The 14,927-nt window shown below is 43.6% G+C and overlaps 1 protein-coding gene across 2 annotated transcripts in view; it reads right to left on the bottom strand.

Moving 5' to 3' along the window:
- The window catches only part of B4GALT2 (beta-1,4-galactosyltransferase 2), a 175,233-nt gene that overhangs the window by 46,822 nt on the left and 113,484 nt on the right, over positions 1–14,927 (bottom strand). The window lies entirely within an intron of this gene.

Below are 14,927 nucleotides of genomic sequence, written 5' to 3'. Positions count from 1 at the left end.
AAAGGTTTGGACAAGTTCCTGGAGGAAAGTTCATAGTCTGTTATTAAGACATGGGGAAAGCTTCTGCTTACCCTGGATTGGTAGCATGGAATGTTGCTACTCTTTGGGTTTTGGCCAGGTACTAGTGACCTGGATTGGCCACTGTGAGAACGGGCTACTGGGCTTGATGGACCATTGGTCTGACTCAGTAAGGCTATTCTTATCATCTTACATGTACCAAGTAAGGACAATCAAGCCATTGTAACATCACTGATGAGGTTGGCTCTGAGGCACTGTGGAATGAGGCATTATGACATCACAATCTCAGCTCTGGAATGTTGCTCTTATTGGGGTTCCGGAATCTTACTATTATTTGAGATTTTGAATGGAATGTTGCCACTCCTTGGGTTTTGGCCAGGTATTAGTGACCTGAATTGGCCACCGTGAGAACGGGCTATTGGGCTTGATGGACCATTGGTCTGACCCAGTAAGGCTATTCTTATGTTCTTATTTTGAAAAGATTTGGGGTTTCAGCCCAGAGAAAGAGCTTTAATTTATGGAGGCTACAAGGGAAGGGGCTGCTCGGGAACAGTAAGAAGGCCAGAGAGAAATTTGAACTGCAAAAACCCCAAAGAAAAGACAAAGACTCTTGCCTCTTACTAAAAGGGCTATAGCAACCAGATCTTGAGTTGGAGTTTCTTTTACATAGGCTTACCACATTTGCCAAGAGTGTGAATAAGGCTAAGCCCCAAGGGAGAAATCCAGAGAAATGAAAATGCTTTATGACAGATAAAAATATGGAAGGTTTCCACAAGTCTGAGTTGAGGTTTCTGCAAATTTTCAGTGCCTTTGCTGAAGCCCATCAGAGGGAAAAAAGGAATGGAGAGAGTTTTTATAAGGGAAAGATTTCAGAACAGGAATGTCACTTCCCACCTACACAAAGTGTGCAAACCAACTTCATCTCATACCAGAGTGAAGGGACGCAGTTCTGATACAAGGCAAGATCAGCACACTGATCTTAAGCCCCTTTGAATGAATACTGAATATTCCCTCTCTGCCCCTTACCTGTCACAAATTAACCATTATTTTAATTAAGCAGTCCTTATTTGGAAAGGACATCAGCTGACAGGCATTAAGTACGTGCAGAAACTCAGACATTGACCACGTGCTAATCAGATATTGTCTAAGTGCTGAGTTGAAGGGTGATCACGAGGTAAAGCACGAGGTAAAGGGAGGGTGATCACGATGTAAAAGCATGTACCTTTGTATCCACCAATCATTAGACATGTAATCGAGAGAGTTACTATGATGTCATTAGCATAGAGGCATAATAAAAGGAGCTCCGGAACTTGCCATGGCAGCACCTCCACTCGTCTCTTAGCCTGTGTGTGAGTGTTTGCTGTGTCCCATCCCTACAAGTGGTGCCCGGAACAGGGACCCTTTGCCCTGCTTGCTCCGTCTGACAATAAGACTAGGTGCACCTCATCCTCCGGGATCCTCGCTAGTAAGTATGGGAAATTCCTTGTCAGATTTACAGCGTGTTCATGTGAAAGAATTGAAGTATATTCTGAGACATACAGATAGAGAGGTCTCTGATTCACAGTTAAAATGTTTAGTACAAGAGATAGGAGAGCACTGCCCCTGGTATCCAGAAGAGGGATCTCTAAAAGTAGAAGACTGGATTAGAGTCGGGAAAGTATTGTATGCTGAGCCTAGGGCGTCGGCAGCCATCTTAATTGTATGGCATAAGTGCAAATGTGCCTTGGAGAAGGTAGGGACAGAGGCGTCCTCCAAGGTGTCAATGGTCTCTTTAACCATTCCCCCCTGACTATTCCAGTCAGAACACATATCCAAAAATCATACCTCCCGCACAGTTACCTCCAGCTCCATTAAGTGCAAAAAAGGAAGAAACATTAGCGCACCCTTTAAGTGCATTTCAAGCAATGATGAAAAAGGCCAGAGAGGAAGGGCAATTAGAAGCAGAGGACATGAAAGATTTAATTCAAGCCTACCCAGTCACATATGCCCCAGATCCCAATGGCCCAGGACAGATAGCTACTTATCAACCATTATCCTTTGGAATGTTGTGAGAAATTCGTAAATCTATTTCAGAGACAGGTTTAAGAAGTAATTTCACAGCCGGGTTATTTGAAACCCTGGCTGGGGCGCACACCTTAATACCACAAGATTGGAAAAATTTATACAGATGTCATAAATCCAACCCTGGATTCCCCTCCGGGTAACTCCCCCAACCCCTCCCCCTCACCACTTACTCACCAAAGCCTCAAGCACGAAAACTGCCGCTTCCCCAATTGTATATATACAGGAACTGCACCATCCCCTATCTGTACAATACCACAAATTGTAAATCTACTGGAACAGCCCAGTCTTTCTTGCTGTATCCCATTCCCTTTGCCTATATTGTAATTTCACCAATCTTGTTGCCTATATTGTAATTTATAAGGGTGGGTTACAAAATTTACACACATAATAATAAACATACAATTTAAACAAAACAAAAAAAATTGTTATCTCAAAATATGCAAAACTTATCTTGTAATTTATATCATTTAATATTCTATCACTAAAATACATCAATAGGAATACACGAGGGCGAATCAAAAATTAAAGGCAATTTCTAAATTACGCGATAACCAGAACAGAGCTAGTGAAATACAACATATGTACTCGTACATTGCCTGTTGGATAGTTTGTCCATGCACAGTGTAGCACTTGGCCTTTTGTCGTTTGGCAGCCATGAGGTCAGAAACATGGACGCTCCATTGCAAGACTGCACCGTCGAAGAACAACGTGCAGTAGTGCGCTTTCTTTGGGCAGAGGGAAATTCACCGTCGGATATTGACCTAGGGCGGACATGGCACCATGAATCAACACAAGGTTTATGAGTGGATAAAAACCTTAAAGCAGAAAGAACAGGTATAACTGACGAAGGTCGTTCTAGTCACCTATCAACATTGTGCATATAATCTAATCTAATCTAGTCTTCGGTTTATATATCGGGTCATCTCCCAACGGAGCTCGACCCAGTTCACATGCAATTAAGACTAGAGTGCATAAAAAGAAAAACATGGGAAAAATAGCTGTATTATTGTCATTTCGTTGACACTGTAGTTAAGCCGTTTATATATTGAGAGAACAGTAAAGTTTTCAGGGCTTTATGAAATAGTTGTAGCTGGCCTATCAGTCTAATAGAGTCAGGAAGTCCATTCCAGATCTCTACTAACTTGAAGACAAGAGATTGACTAAGCTTCCCAACAGATTTAATTCCCTTAAAGGAAGGGAAAGATAACTTATATCTGTGTATTCCTCGAATGACAAGATCTAAAGGTATTCCAATATAAGGAGTCAAATATTCATAAGAACATAGCATAAGAACATAAGAATTGCAGCTGCTGAGTCAGACCAGTGGTCCATCGCACCCAGCAGTCCGCTCATGCGGTGGCCCCCAGGTCAAAGACCAGTGCCCTAACCGAGACCAGCCCTACCTGCGTTCATTCTGGTTCAGCAGGAACATGTCCAACTTTGTCTTGAATTCCTGGATGGTGTTTTCTCCTATAACAGATTCCGGAAGAGCATTCCAGTTCTCTACCATTCTCTGGGTGAAGAAGAACTTCCTTATGTTTGTACGGAATCTTTAGAAAATGCCCTCTCGTTCTCTCTACCTTAGAGAGGGTGAAACATGATCGTACTTTCGTTTCCCATAAATGAGCTTAGGTGCTGTATTTTGAAGTTGTTTAGACTGCCCTGCTTAATGCCCAGTTAAACTGAATTGCAGTAGTCTAGCTGGGCAAGCACAGAGGATTGTACCAATTTTGAAAAATATGCTTGATGGAATAATGATCTAACTTTCCTCAACATACGCAAACTAAAAAAAACACTTTTTTGTTAAAGAATTTATCTGTTTGTTAAATGTAAGTAATGAGTCCAGGATGATACCCAGGACTCTGGAAGAAAAATCTATATGTAATGAAATGCCTGCTTTCAGTATAACATAGGAAGGGAGTTTTTCTAATCTTGGCCCAACCCAGAGCAATTTGGTTTTCACAGCGTTCAATTTCATTTGGATGGACAATGCCCACATTTGAAGTTTAGAAATGCAGCAATCTATACTAGAAACCAAATTGCTAAGATCGGGGTTGACTTCTAATAAAATAAAAATATCATCTGCGTAAGTGAATATAGTCTCTGCTGATGTGAGACAAAAATTTTTCAGAGAAATCATATATACCGTATTTGCCGGCGTATAAGACGACTTTTCAGTACCTTAAAATCCTCCCCAAAGTCGGGGGTCGTCTTATACGCCGGGTACTGTTTACATGCCCTTACTTTACATGCCCTAACATCTCCTTCCTTACCTCCTTACAGTGCTTACGGTACTAGTAAACCTGCCGGGACATCAGCGGGGCCATGGCGGGACATCAGTGTGACAAGGGTGCCATCTCCTTCATCCTGCGCAGCGGGAAGCAGCGGCGCTCTGGCCCCACCCCTTTTCTCTTTACTACGTCTCTCGCACATGCGGCCGTGTGTGGAGTCTAGCCCTTAAGGAAGTTGCGGGGGCGAACAGGAGGCTTTTGAAGGCTTTTAAAGGGAAACTGTCATGCCAGCAAACTTGCTAGGGACTTGCCCGGCACTTGCTCTCTCCCTCTATGTGTTATCTTCCTTCTATCATTGACAGTTTCAGTTTGGTTAACAGTTTAGAAAACAAATAGCATGGCAGCTCCCATGGGTTTATTGTTCTATTCAGCTTTAGTGAATTAATTAAAATTGTTGAAATAAATTCTGATGTTCTTTTAAGTTTTATTTGTTGTGCAGAAGGTGTGCGGAAGAAGGGGTAGTCTTATATGGCGAGTATATAACAAACTCTATATTTTAACTGTAAAAGTTGGGGGGTCGTCTTATACGCCCAGTCGTCTTATACGCCGGCAAATACGGTACATTAAACAAGATTGGCGACATATTCATTAGGGAAATCCTAAAAACCCAACTGGATTCCGGCATTGCCCACCCCTGGGCTAAATCCATGTTGAAATGGTAATAAAATAGAATATTTCTCCAAGTAGTTAGAGAGTTAGCTAGAAATAATTGACTCCATCATTTTTGTCAGAAAGGGTATATTTGCGATTGGGCGATAATGGGAGGGAGCTGTAGGGTCCAGATCGGCACTTTTCAATAGAGGTGTCAAAATTATCTTCCCCATACTCAGCGAGAAATGAACGTTTTCAAGAAAATGGTTTAATAGTAAAGTCAGCCATGTAATAGCTTGTGAAGGAATATCCCCAAAAAGATAAGAAGGACAAACTACACTAAGGGAAGGTCACTTCCCACCAGAACTAGGAGAAATCATAATTACTCCTATCCTAAAAGATCCCAAAGGTCCTACAGACAATCCTACAAACTACAGACCAATCGCCTCAATCCCACTATACATCAAACTAACAGAAGGCCTAGTAGCACAATATCTCTCCAACTTCCTTGAAGACCATCACATACTGCATCCATCCCAATCTGGATTCAGATCTAACCATAGCACAGAAACTCTACTGATATCACTATTAGACACAGCCCGACAACACCTTAGCAAAGGAAACAAACTACTTCTCATTCAACTCGATCTCTCTGCCGCATTTGACCTAGTTGACCACCCCACACTACTCCAGACATTAGACGCAATAGGAATCTCTGGTAATGTTCACAACTGGTTCCAAGGCTTCCTTAAAACTCGAACATACAGAGTCAAGTCAAAAGAACATCTATCCGACCCATGGTCAAACCCATGTGGAGTACCACAAGGATCGCCACTATCTCCTATATTATTCAACCTCTTCATAGCATCCCTCGGCATTATCCTAGACGCCCTAAACACAATATCATTCAGCTATGCGGATGATATAACAATTCTCATCCCCTTCAACATACAAGACCCCTTATCAACAAACCACCTGAAAATAATAATGGAAACGATAGAAATATGGATGTCAAGTCATAAACTGAAACTGAACTCGGAAAAAACTAAATTCCTACTATTAGAGAAGGAAAAAAACCCATCATGCACAGAACTGGAATTAAACACAATCAAGTACCCAATGCAAAGCACACTCAAGATCCTAGGAATTCAACTAGACAGAAATTGCACAATGCAGACCCAAATCCACAAAATCATCCAAAGAGCATTCTTCACAATGCGTAATCTACGAAAAATAAGAAAATTCTTCATCAAGGATCAATACAAGATAGTAGTACAATCCCTAGTACTAAGCATAGTAGATTACTGCAACAGCCTTTACCTATCATGCCCAAACTACATGATAAAACAATTACAGACAGTTCAGAACACAGCCCTCAGACTCATCTACTCCCTCAGCAAATCTGACCACATCACAAATGCTTACCTTGACTCACACTGGCTACCAATAAAAGCAAGATCCCAGTTCAAATTCTACTGTCTACTATACAAAGTAACACACGGAACGGCACCCAGCTACCTAAACAAAAGACTACACCGTAATCGCTCACACAGACTAAGGAGAACTCAAAACCTATTCACTTACCCTCCTCTCAAAGGTACACGACGTAAGAAACTATACGACAGCCTTTTAGCCACTCAGGCAGCAAGAATTGACACTACCATTTCCAATCTACTGATCAAATCAATAGACATAAAAGAATTCCGAAAAGAAATCAAAACTCATCTCTTCAAAAAACACTTTCCTTCATCTTAACCTCAACATAGCACTAGAAATTACACACACGAACACCCCTCCATAAATATACCTAAACATTGTACAACTCACTTCATCAACCTACGATTTATCTACTACGTGCTCCAAATTTCTCCTGGAAACTTCCAGACTAACAATTGTAACTTGATATATTCCTGATTCTATGTACTGTAATATTCCTGAATTTGTCCAGTCTCTTAAATTGTAATCCGCTTAGAACCGCAAGGCACAAGCGGAATAGAAATCTGTAATGTAATGTAATGTAATGTAATTTACAACTACTTTGACAGGGCAGATGCCTTGATTAGAGAACACCAAGGAATAAAGATATATCAGAGCCCAATTGCACACTCTAAGGCCCCCATGCTCTGTGCCTTTAACAATCGGCGCTAATCAGTGGCGTAGCTGGGGAGGTTGGCACCCGGGGTGGGGGTGGCACCCGGCATCACTGCGCCAGGCGCTCCCTGCTCTCGCTGCCACTTTGTGCACCCCCATCCCTCACCATTTGAACGCCTGCCCCACCCCCTGCATACCTCTTAAAATGTTCACCGGCACGAGCAGCGTATTCCATCTGCTGCTCCCTTCTGACATCATATCCTGGTCCCACGACCAGGAAGTGATATCAGGAGGGAGTCGAGGCCGGCATGAGCAGCGGGTGGAGGATGTTGTCCACGCAGGTGTACTTTTCAAGAGGTGCACAAGAGGGGGCAGAGGAGAAGTGCCCCTGCGAAGACGGCTGCCCGGGCGGTCTGCCCCCAACCCCCACCTCCTTACTTCGCCACCGACGCTAAACCAGATCTAACCAGTTTAGCGTCAAAGTTATTTCAGCTACTGATGCACAAATGGGCTAATTGTGGTCTTTTCTGTGCTTTGTAGCAGCCTCCAATAATTGTTTCAAAATGTATTAAAATGAGCCCCCCCCCCCCCCGGCGATGCCCAAACATTGCCTGATGATGCAAAAAAATGAAGCGCCGGCCTTTAACGCTTCAAATTTAATGGCATGTCTGGAGGCACCGGTAACGTTGATACGCATGTGTTAGAAGCACGTCTCAGGTGCCTGTGTCAAAGATGTGTCTCATGCGTGTTCGCTAAAAGTTCAAAAACAAAAAATACGGGGTACAGGCACCATGTCCTGCTGAAGCAGTGTAGAAAAAAAGCATACATATCTTGTATATTCACATTGGTATGGCTTGGTATTGCTCTTTTGTTTATTTTTAAACCTTTTAATCAGTTTTGTCTTTCCCATCCCGCTGTTCTTAACCCTTAATTGTTTACTCCTATATTAATGAGATTGTATCTCTTTCCTTGCCTTTCCTAGTGTCTCATTATGCTTGAATAAGTGGTTTTTATTATGTTTAGTAGACTTAGTCCCTTTGTTATTTACTTGTGTTCCCTTTAACTGTGTACTTTTACTGACTTGTACATCGCTTAGAATTTGGAATAGGCGATTAATCAAATTACATAATAAACTTGATAAAACTTGAAACTTGCTGGTAGGTAGTTCTCTGCCCCCTCCTATCCCTCCCTCCAATGGGATCGATGGATACTTATCACATGAGCCTAGGATGCGCTACAATAAAGCATGCCTATGATTCACGCTGCCTCACCCATGATGTAACATCTCCTGGCACATGTGCGCATTTATGCCTCCTATCGTGAGCTATTCTGCGCACGTGTCAATCGCTTTCTCTAATGACTGATCGGATGGGACTTTCGCAGACCTCGTTTGCACGTAAGGCTCTCTGAGCATCGCTTGCCGTTTTGAAATCAGAAAATTTACCGGCGCTGTGGCAGCCCACAGGATTTTAACGTGAACCTTATCAGGGCCTGAGTTAGACAGATTCACTTTGTGCTTTGAGGTGCTTAGTGCCATCTTTTAGATTAGGCTCGAGGGCACCCAGTTGTGTTTTTGCCATAATTTTCTGTATCATAATTAAGAGTTAAGGTTTCAGGTTGCTCAGGTTTCATGTCAGAATCATTGACTGCTGTTATATTTGTATCACTGGCTGAAATTGGGGTATTTATGGCTATTTTTTCTGCACTAAATTCTTTTGCCACACTAGTCAGTGATTCTTGAAATTTCTCAGACCGGCGGGTTCCGTCTCTGGCAGTGTTCAAGGCCCAATTAAAAGCCCACCTCTTTGAGAGTGCTTTCGACTCCTAACTCCCCAACTCTCTATGTCATGTCTATCTATCCAAGTTAGGTTGTAAGCTCTTCTGTGCAGGGACTGCCTATACTGCGTATACTTTTGAGCGCTATATAAGTGGTAAGTAGTAATAGTAGGCCCTCCAGATGGGGCCCTGAGTGGGAGGTGCTATCAAAGAGGCGTGTAGAGGAGGAGAGATGCCAGGGAGGAGGAAAGGCGTTGGCAGTGGCTGACTGCCTACAGAATGTGCCTCTCGCCGCAAGAGGCACTCCTGTAGGCAGTCAGCTGGAGCTGTCATGTCCCTTTCTCCCTGGCGTCTCGCGGCACACCTGAAATCTCGTGCGGCACACAGTTTGCAATACACTGGATTAGAGCATAGATAGTGAGTGGTACCAAGTGGCTTGGTTGTATGTAAAACAGACATTTCTATATGCAAAGAGATGTACTGACACCTAGTGGGCTATTACTGAACAGCAGAAGAAGTGGCTCTGGAGGCAGCCATAGACCTTGGCCATGCCAAGAAAAGTATCATATATGTAAAGGATCTGACAAGGACCCGACGCAACGAGAAGGGAAAGAAAGTTTGGAAGAAAGAAAGCTCTTTCTGGTATTTCTTTTCTGCTGCATCTGTGTCTGCAGTTTCAGCTCCAGCATCCTGCAGGCTCAGCCACCCCCAGACCCTCAGAGAAAGCTCCTTGCCAGCACTGGATTCCTATCAAGCCTTCCAACCCCCACCCCAGGGACAATTCAGCACAGTGCTTCTCCAGGCCTTCAGATGCCCACTGCACAATCTGTTGTAAAAAAAATCTAAGGGAAAGAATTTGAAGCACTGAAATCGTGCTTTGCATTTTTCTCGAGTGCATATTTTAAATTTTATGCAAACTTAACAATAAACCCTAATGGTAGAGAAGCAGGGTGATGGGATCCAGCAGTGACATGCCTCTGACCTGCTTATTATCTCCCTTCAGGGAGGAGTCTGTAACGTCAGGGGTGAGAGCAGACTCTGGTGTCCTGCTACAGTAGAAATGTCAACATTTCTATTTTAAGTAAATGTCAAAGCAGGAGACTATTATCTCCTCACAACCTGTCATTCCATTCACATTTCTTCTCTCATAAAAATTGGTTTGTAGCATAAACATCACAGCGTGGCGTCCAACAGCTGGATCCACTAATTCTAAGAAAGAGACGGGAACAGGGCAGTCACAGGGGAACACTGGTGCAGGACGGAGGAGCTCAGAAACATAGCACGGTAGGACGGGGGAGTGGCCGACAGACACACGGGGCAGGACAACTGCAGAGACAGCATCTTAGGACAGAGACATTTTCTCAGAATTGGGGAGGCGTAAAGTGAAATCACCACCCAAAAATACAAAGCTTCATCGAAAAGATGCTGAGATTCACGAAGCACACCAATCGTGTTTGCGAGCATTTCCCGACCCGATTCACTAACCTTGTGGCCGATTAGTCTCCGACTCGACCCGATCCGCCCATGGAAATGGCATGCAAAGTAGGAAGGCTGCGATTCACTAAAAGAAGCGACCGCTGAGGACCAGTCGCTCACGTCCTTGCCGACTGTCTTGCTCTCTGTCACCTGGAAATCCCAGTATTAAAAAAAATAAAACCAACAAAAAAAAAAATATTTTAAACATATCTCCTGCTCTCTGCCACCCTTCCCTGCAGTGCGAACCCACGGGTTAAAAGCGTGTTCTGTTCGCCCCACCCCCTTGTTTTGACCTTGCTGGTCTGCGCATGCGTCGGGATCGCTCTGCAGTGATCCGTGAGGTCGGTGTGGGGCGTGCCTCCAATTGTGTTCATTTGCATAAGGAATGGTAGATAATCGGTCGCCCGGCCACAGATCGCCCACGGATCGGTTCGGTGAGCTTAGTGAATCCAACCCTTAGACGAGTTTGCTATTTATTTTTTCAGCAAATCTTTATTGTCTTAGTTCAGGCTAATTATCTTATTTCAATTAGACTATGGCAACTTGCTTTGTGTCTGCTTAAGCAAATGTAATTTGAAAAGGCTACAACTCATTCAGAACACGGCGAACAATTGGACTAAGGTGACCCCATAGACATCATATATCTGGACTTCCAAAAAGCCTTCGACAAGGTACCCCATGAGCGCCTGCTAAGGAAACTGTGGAACCACGGGGTGGAAGGGGAGGTGCACAAATGGATCAGAAATTGGCTGGCGGACAGGAAGCAGAGAGTAGGAGTAAAAGGACACTACTCTGATTGGGAAGCAGTCACAAGCGGTGTCCCGCAGGGGTCAGTGCTGGGACCACTGCTGTTCAATATATTCATTAAAGACCTGGAAGTGGGGACGAAGTGCGAAGTTATAAAATTTGCGGACAACACAAAACTCTCCAGTAGGGTTAGAACTGTTGAAGAATGTAAAAAACTACAAAGGGATTTGAACAAACTGAGTGAATGGGCAAATAAATGGCAAATGTGCTTCAATGTAGAGAAATGCAAAGTCTTGCACATAGGGAAAGGAAACACGATGTACAACTACAAGATGGGGGGGATGGTATTGGGGAAAAGCAACCTAGAAAGGGACTTGGGGGTTTTAGTGGACCAATCAATGAAGACGGGAGCACAATGCGCAGCGGCCTCAAAGAAGGCAAACATAATGTTGGGCATTATCAAAAAAGGAATCACTACCAGAACCAAAGAAGTTATCCTGCCGCTATATCGGGCGATGGTACGCCCGCATCTGGAATACTGACCTTTCATATGCTGAGAGGCTGGAGAAACTGGGGCTCTTTTCCCTGGAAAAACGGAGACTTAGAGGGGATATGATAGAAACTTACAAGATCATAAAGGGTATAAAGAAGGTAGAGAGGGACAGACTCTTCAGACTGGCAGAGGCAACAAGAACAAGAGGGCACTCAAGAAAATTGAAGGGAGACAGATTCAGAACAAATGCTAGGAAGTTCTTCTTCACTCAGAGGATGGTGGATACCTGGAATGCGCTTCCGGAGGAGGTGGTAGAGCAGAGTACGATTTTGGGTTTCAAAAGGGGGTTGGAAAAGTTCCTGAAGGAAAAGGGGATTGAGGGATATAGTTAGAGGGGTACTATATAGGATAAAATGTCTTAAGTAAAGGATCACTTACAGGTCACTGATCTGGGGGAACGCGGCAGCAGCAGACTGCTGGGCACGATGGACCTATGGTCTGACTTGGCAGAGGCGATGCTTATGTTCTTATGTCTACATTGATATTTGGTAAACATAAATTTGATTATGTTACACCTTTGTTGAAATAAGAACATAAGAAGTTGCCTTCGCTGAGGCAGACCAGAGGTCCATCTCGCCAAGCGGTCCGCTCCCGCGGCGGCCCATCAGGCCCATTGCCTGAGCAGGTCCCTGACTAGCTCTATAACCTATCTCTACTCCTATTCCTATAACTTACCTCTACTCCTATCCCTATAACCCATCTCTACACCTATCTATACCCCTCAATCCCTTTGTCCTCTAGGAACCTATCCAAATCTTCTTTGAAGCCCTGTAATGTGCTCCTGTCTACCACAGCCTCTGGAAGCACATTCCATGTATCCACCACCCTCTGGGTGAAAAAGAACTTCCTAGCGTTTGTTCTAAACCTGTCCCCTTTCAATTTCTCCGAGTGCCCCCTTGTACTTGTGGTTCCCCTTAATTTGAAAAATCTGTCCCTGTCTACTTTCTCTATGCCTTTCAGGATCTTGAAGGTTTCTATCATGTCTCCCCTGGCATCCAATCTATTGGAGGATTCAGTTCAAATGTGCTACTGTGATATTTAAAATTCTGTATGGGATCTTTACCCCTTAGGTCCGTGCTTCCCTCAATTCACGTAAACATTCTAACTTTAGAAGTGCTCATAAATATAAACTTGGTTTTCCCACTGTAAGAGTATTAAAACGATGGCTTCCTCCGCCCGATGCCGCACAAGCAGGAAGGACTGGCTCTACCCCTGCTTCTCTTCAGCCCATTCAAGGGCCGCCAGATCGATCGGGCTTAACTGTGCCCACTTTAGCATCCTGCTCTTCAGCCCATTGAGGGCTGCCAAAAGATTTCTCCCCCCAGCGATTCTTCCGGGCAGAGGAAGGAGGAAGCTTCCCTCCATTTTGTCCTTTCCTCCTCCACCTGACACCACTTATTTATGAAGAATTGGTCATGTCTTACCTTGATTAGTCTCAATGCTAAGCTTTACCTTGCTTAGTTCTTACTTGGAACTATTTAGACATTAAATTGTTCTCAATACTAAGGACCAGGCTCAGCACTAAGTTTCCCCTATTCAAATGCTAAGTTTCATCCCTGAGTTTGCTCTCTCACGAAACTAACAGATGTTAGATGGGCACAGCGCTAAGCCCTATCCCGATTAGAAACCCAGTTTAAGTTCTCACATGAAACTATTTAGATGTTAAACTGTGGTCAATGTTAAGGATCAGGCTCAGCGCCAAACTTTTTTCTTACTTTTTCCTTGCTCTGATGCAAAGTTCCACCTCTGTTTTTGCTCTCTTACGAAACTAATAGATGTTAGTTGAGCACAGTGCCTAGTTTTATCCTAATCAGATGCCCAGTTTAAGATCTTACATGAAACTATTTAGACATCAAGTTGGACACTGCTAAGGATGGGGCTCAGTGCTAAGTTCTCTCCTTGTTTAGATGCTAGGTTCCACCATTGCTCTTGCTCTCTCACAAAACCAATAGATCACTAAAATATGGATGGATCACTAAAATAGTGAAGGAAGCGATAGGCATTAAGAAAAATTCATTCAGGAAATGGGAAAAGGACAAAACTGAGGAGAACTGGAAAGAGCACAGGAAGTATCAAAAAGAATGTCACCGTGTGGTTCGAAAAGTCAAAAGAGAGTATGAAGAGAGGCTAGCCAGGGAGGCACAAAATTTCAAACCATTCTTCAGATATGTTAAAGGGAAGCAGCCGGCTAGGGAGGAGGTGGATGACGGAGACAGGAAGGGAGTAGTGAAGAAGGAGAAAGAAGTCGCGGAAAGACTTAACATGTTCTTTTCGTCTGTATTTACGAATGAAGACACAACCAACATACTGGAACCTGAGCAATTCTTCAATGGAAATCAAGCAGAAAAATTAACATCCATGGAAGTGAGCCTTGAAGATGTGCACAGGCATATAGAAAAACTAAAAACTGACAAATATCCGGGTCCGGACGGAATCCATCCAAGGGTTCTGAAAGAATTAAAGGAGGAGATAGCGGAACTACTGCAGCAAATTTGTAACCTATCCCTGAAAACAGGAGTGATTCCGGAGGATTGGAAGATAGCCAACTTCATGCCCATCTTTAAAAAGGGATCAAGAGGTGACCTGGGTGACCTCGGTTCTGGGGAAAATAGCGGAAGCACTGATAAAAGAAAACATCGATGAACATTTGGAAATAAATGAACTTCTGAAAACAAGCCAACATGGTTTCTGCAGGGGGAGATCGTGCAAATGAAATTGAACGAGTCCAAAACAAAACTACTTTGGCTCGGCCCAAAATTAGATCAGCTACCCACCCTCATCCCACTGTCCTCTGGCACCACATTGCAGCTTGAGTTATCTAACAAAGTTCTGAGCATCATCATTGACTCTACACTATTCTTCTATGATCACCTCAACTCCTTGGTAAAAAAATTATTTTTCAGCCTTCACATGCTGAGGAAAGCGAGATCCTGCTTCCATCAACAACACTTTGCTGTCCTCGTACAATCCATCATCCTTTCCAGACTAGACTATTGTAATTCCATCTACTTATGCCTAACAAAGAAAAGCCTTCAAAGACTTCAGCGGATTCAGAATACCGCGGCTAAATTAATCTTCGCAAAAAGTAAATTCGACCATGTCTCCCCACTCCTGTCCAAACTTCACTGGCTTCCAGTAGTCTCTAGGGTCCACTTTAAATGCGCTTGCCTAACTTTCAAGATCCTACACGGCATCCTTCCTCCCCTCATCCCACTATCTTGGAATTCCTCGAATCCTAACACCAGATCCACCCAAAAATTCAAACTATCCTTCCCCTCATTAAAAGGCATATCCCATCCAGGAAAACTAGGGACATCCCT

This window comes from Geotrypetes seraphini, chromosome 12, assembly GCF_902459505.1.
Source record: "Geotrypetes seraphini chromosome 12, aGeoSer1.1, whole genome shotgun sequence".
Lineage (NCBI taxonomy): Eukaryota > Metazoa > Chordata > Amphibia > Gymnophiona > Dermophiidae > Geotrypetes > Geotrypetes seraphini.
Note: the sequence above shows the minus strand (reverse complement) of the source record. Positions and strands in the feature narration are given on the sequence as shown.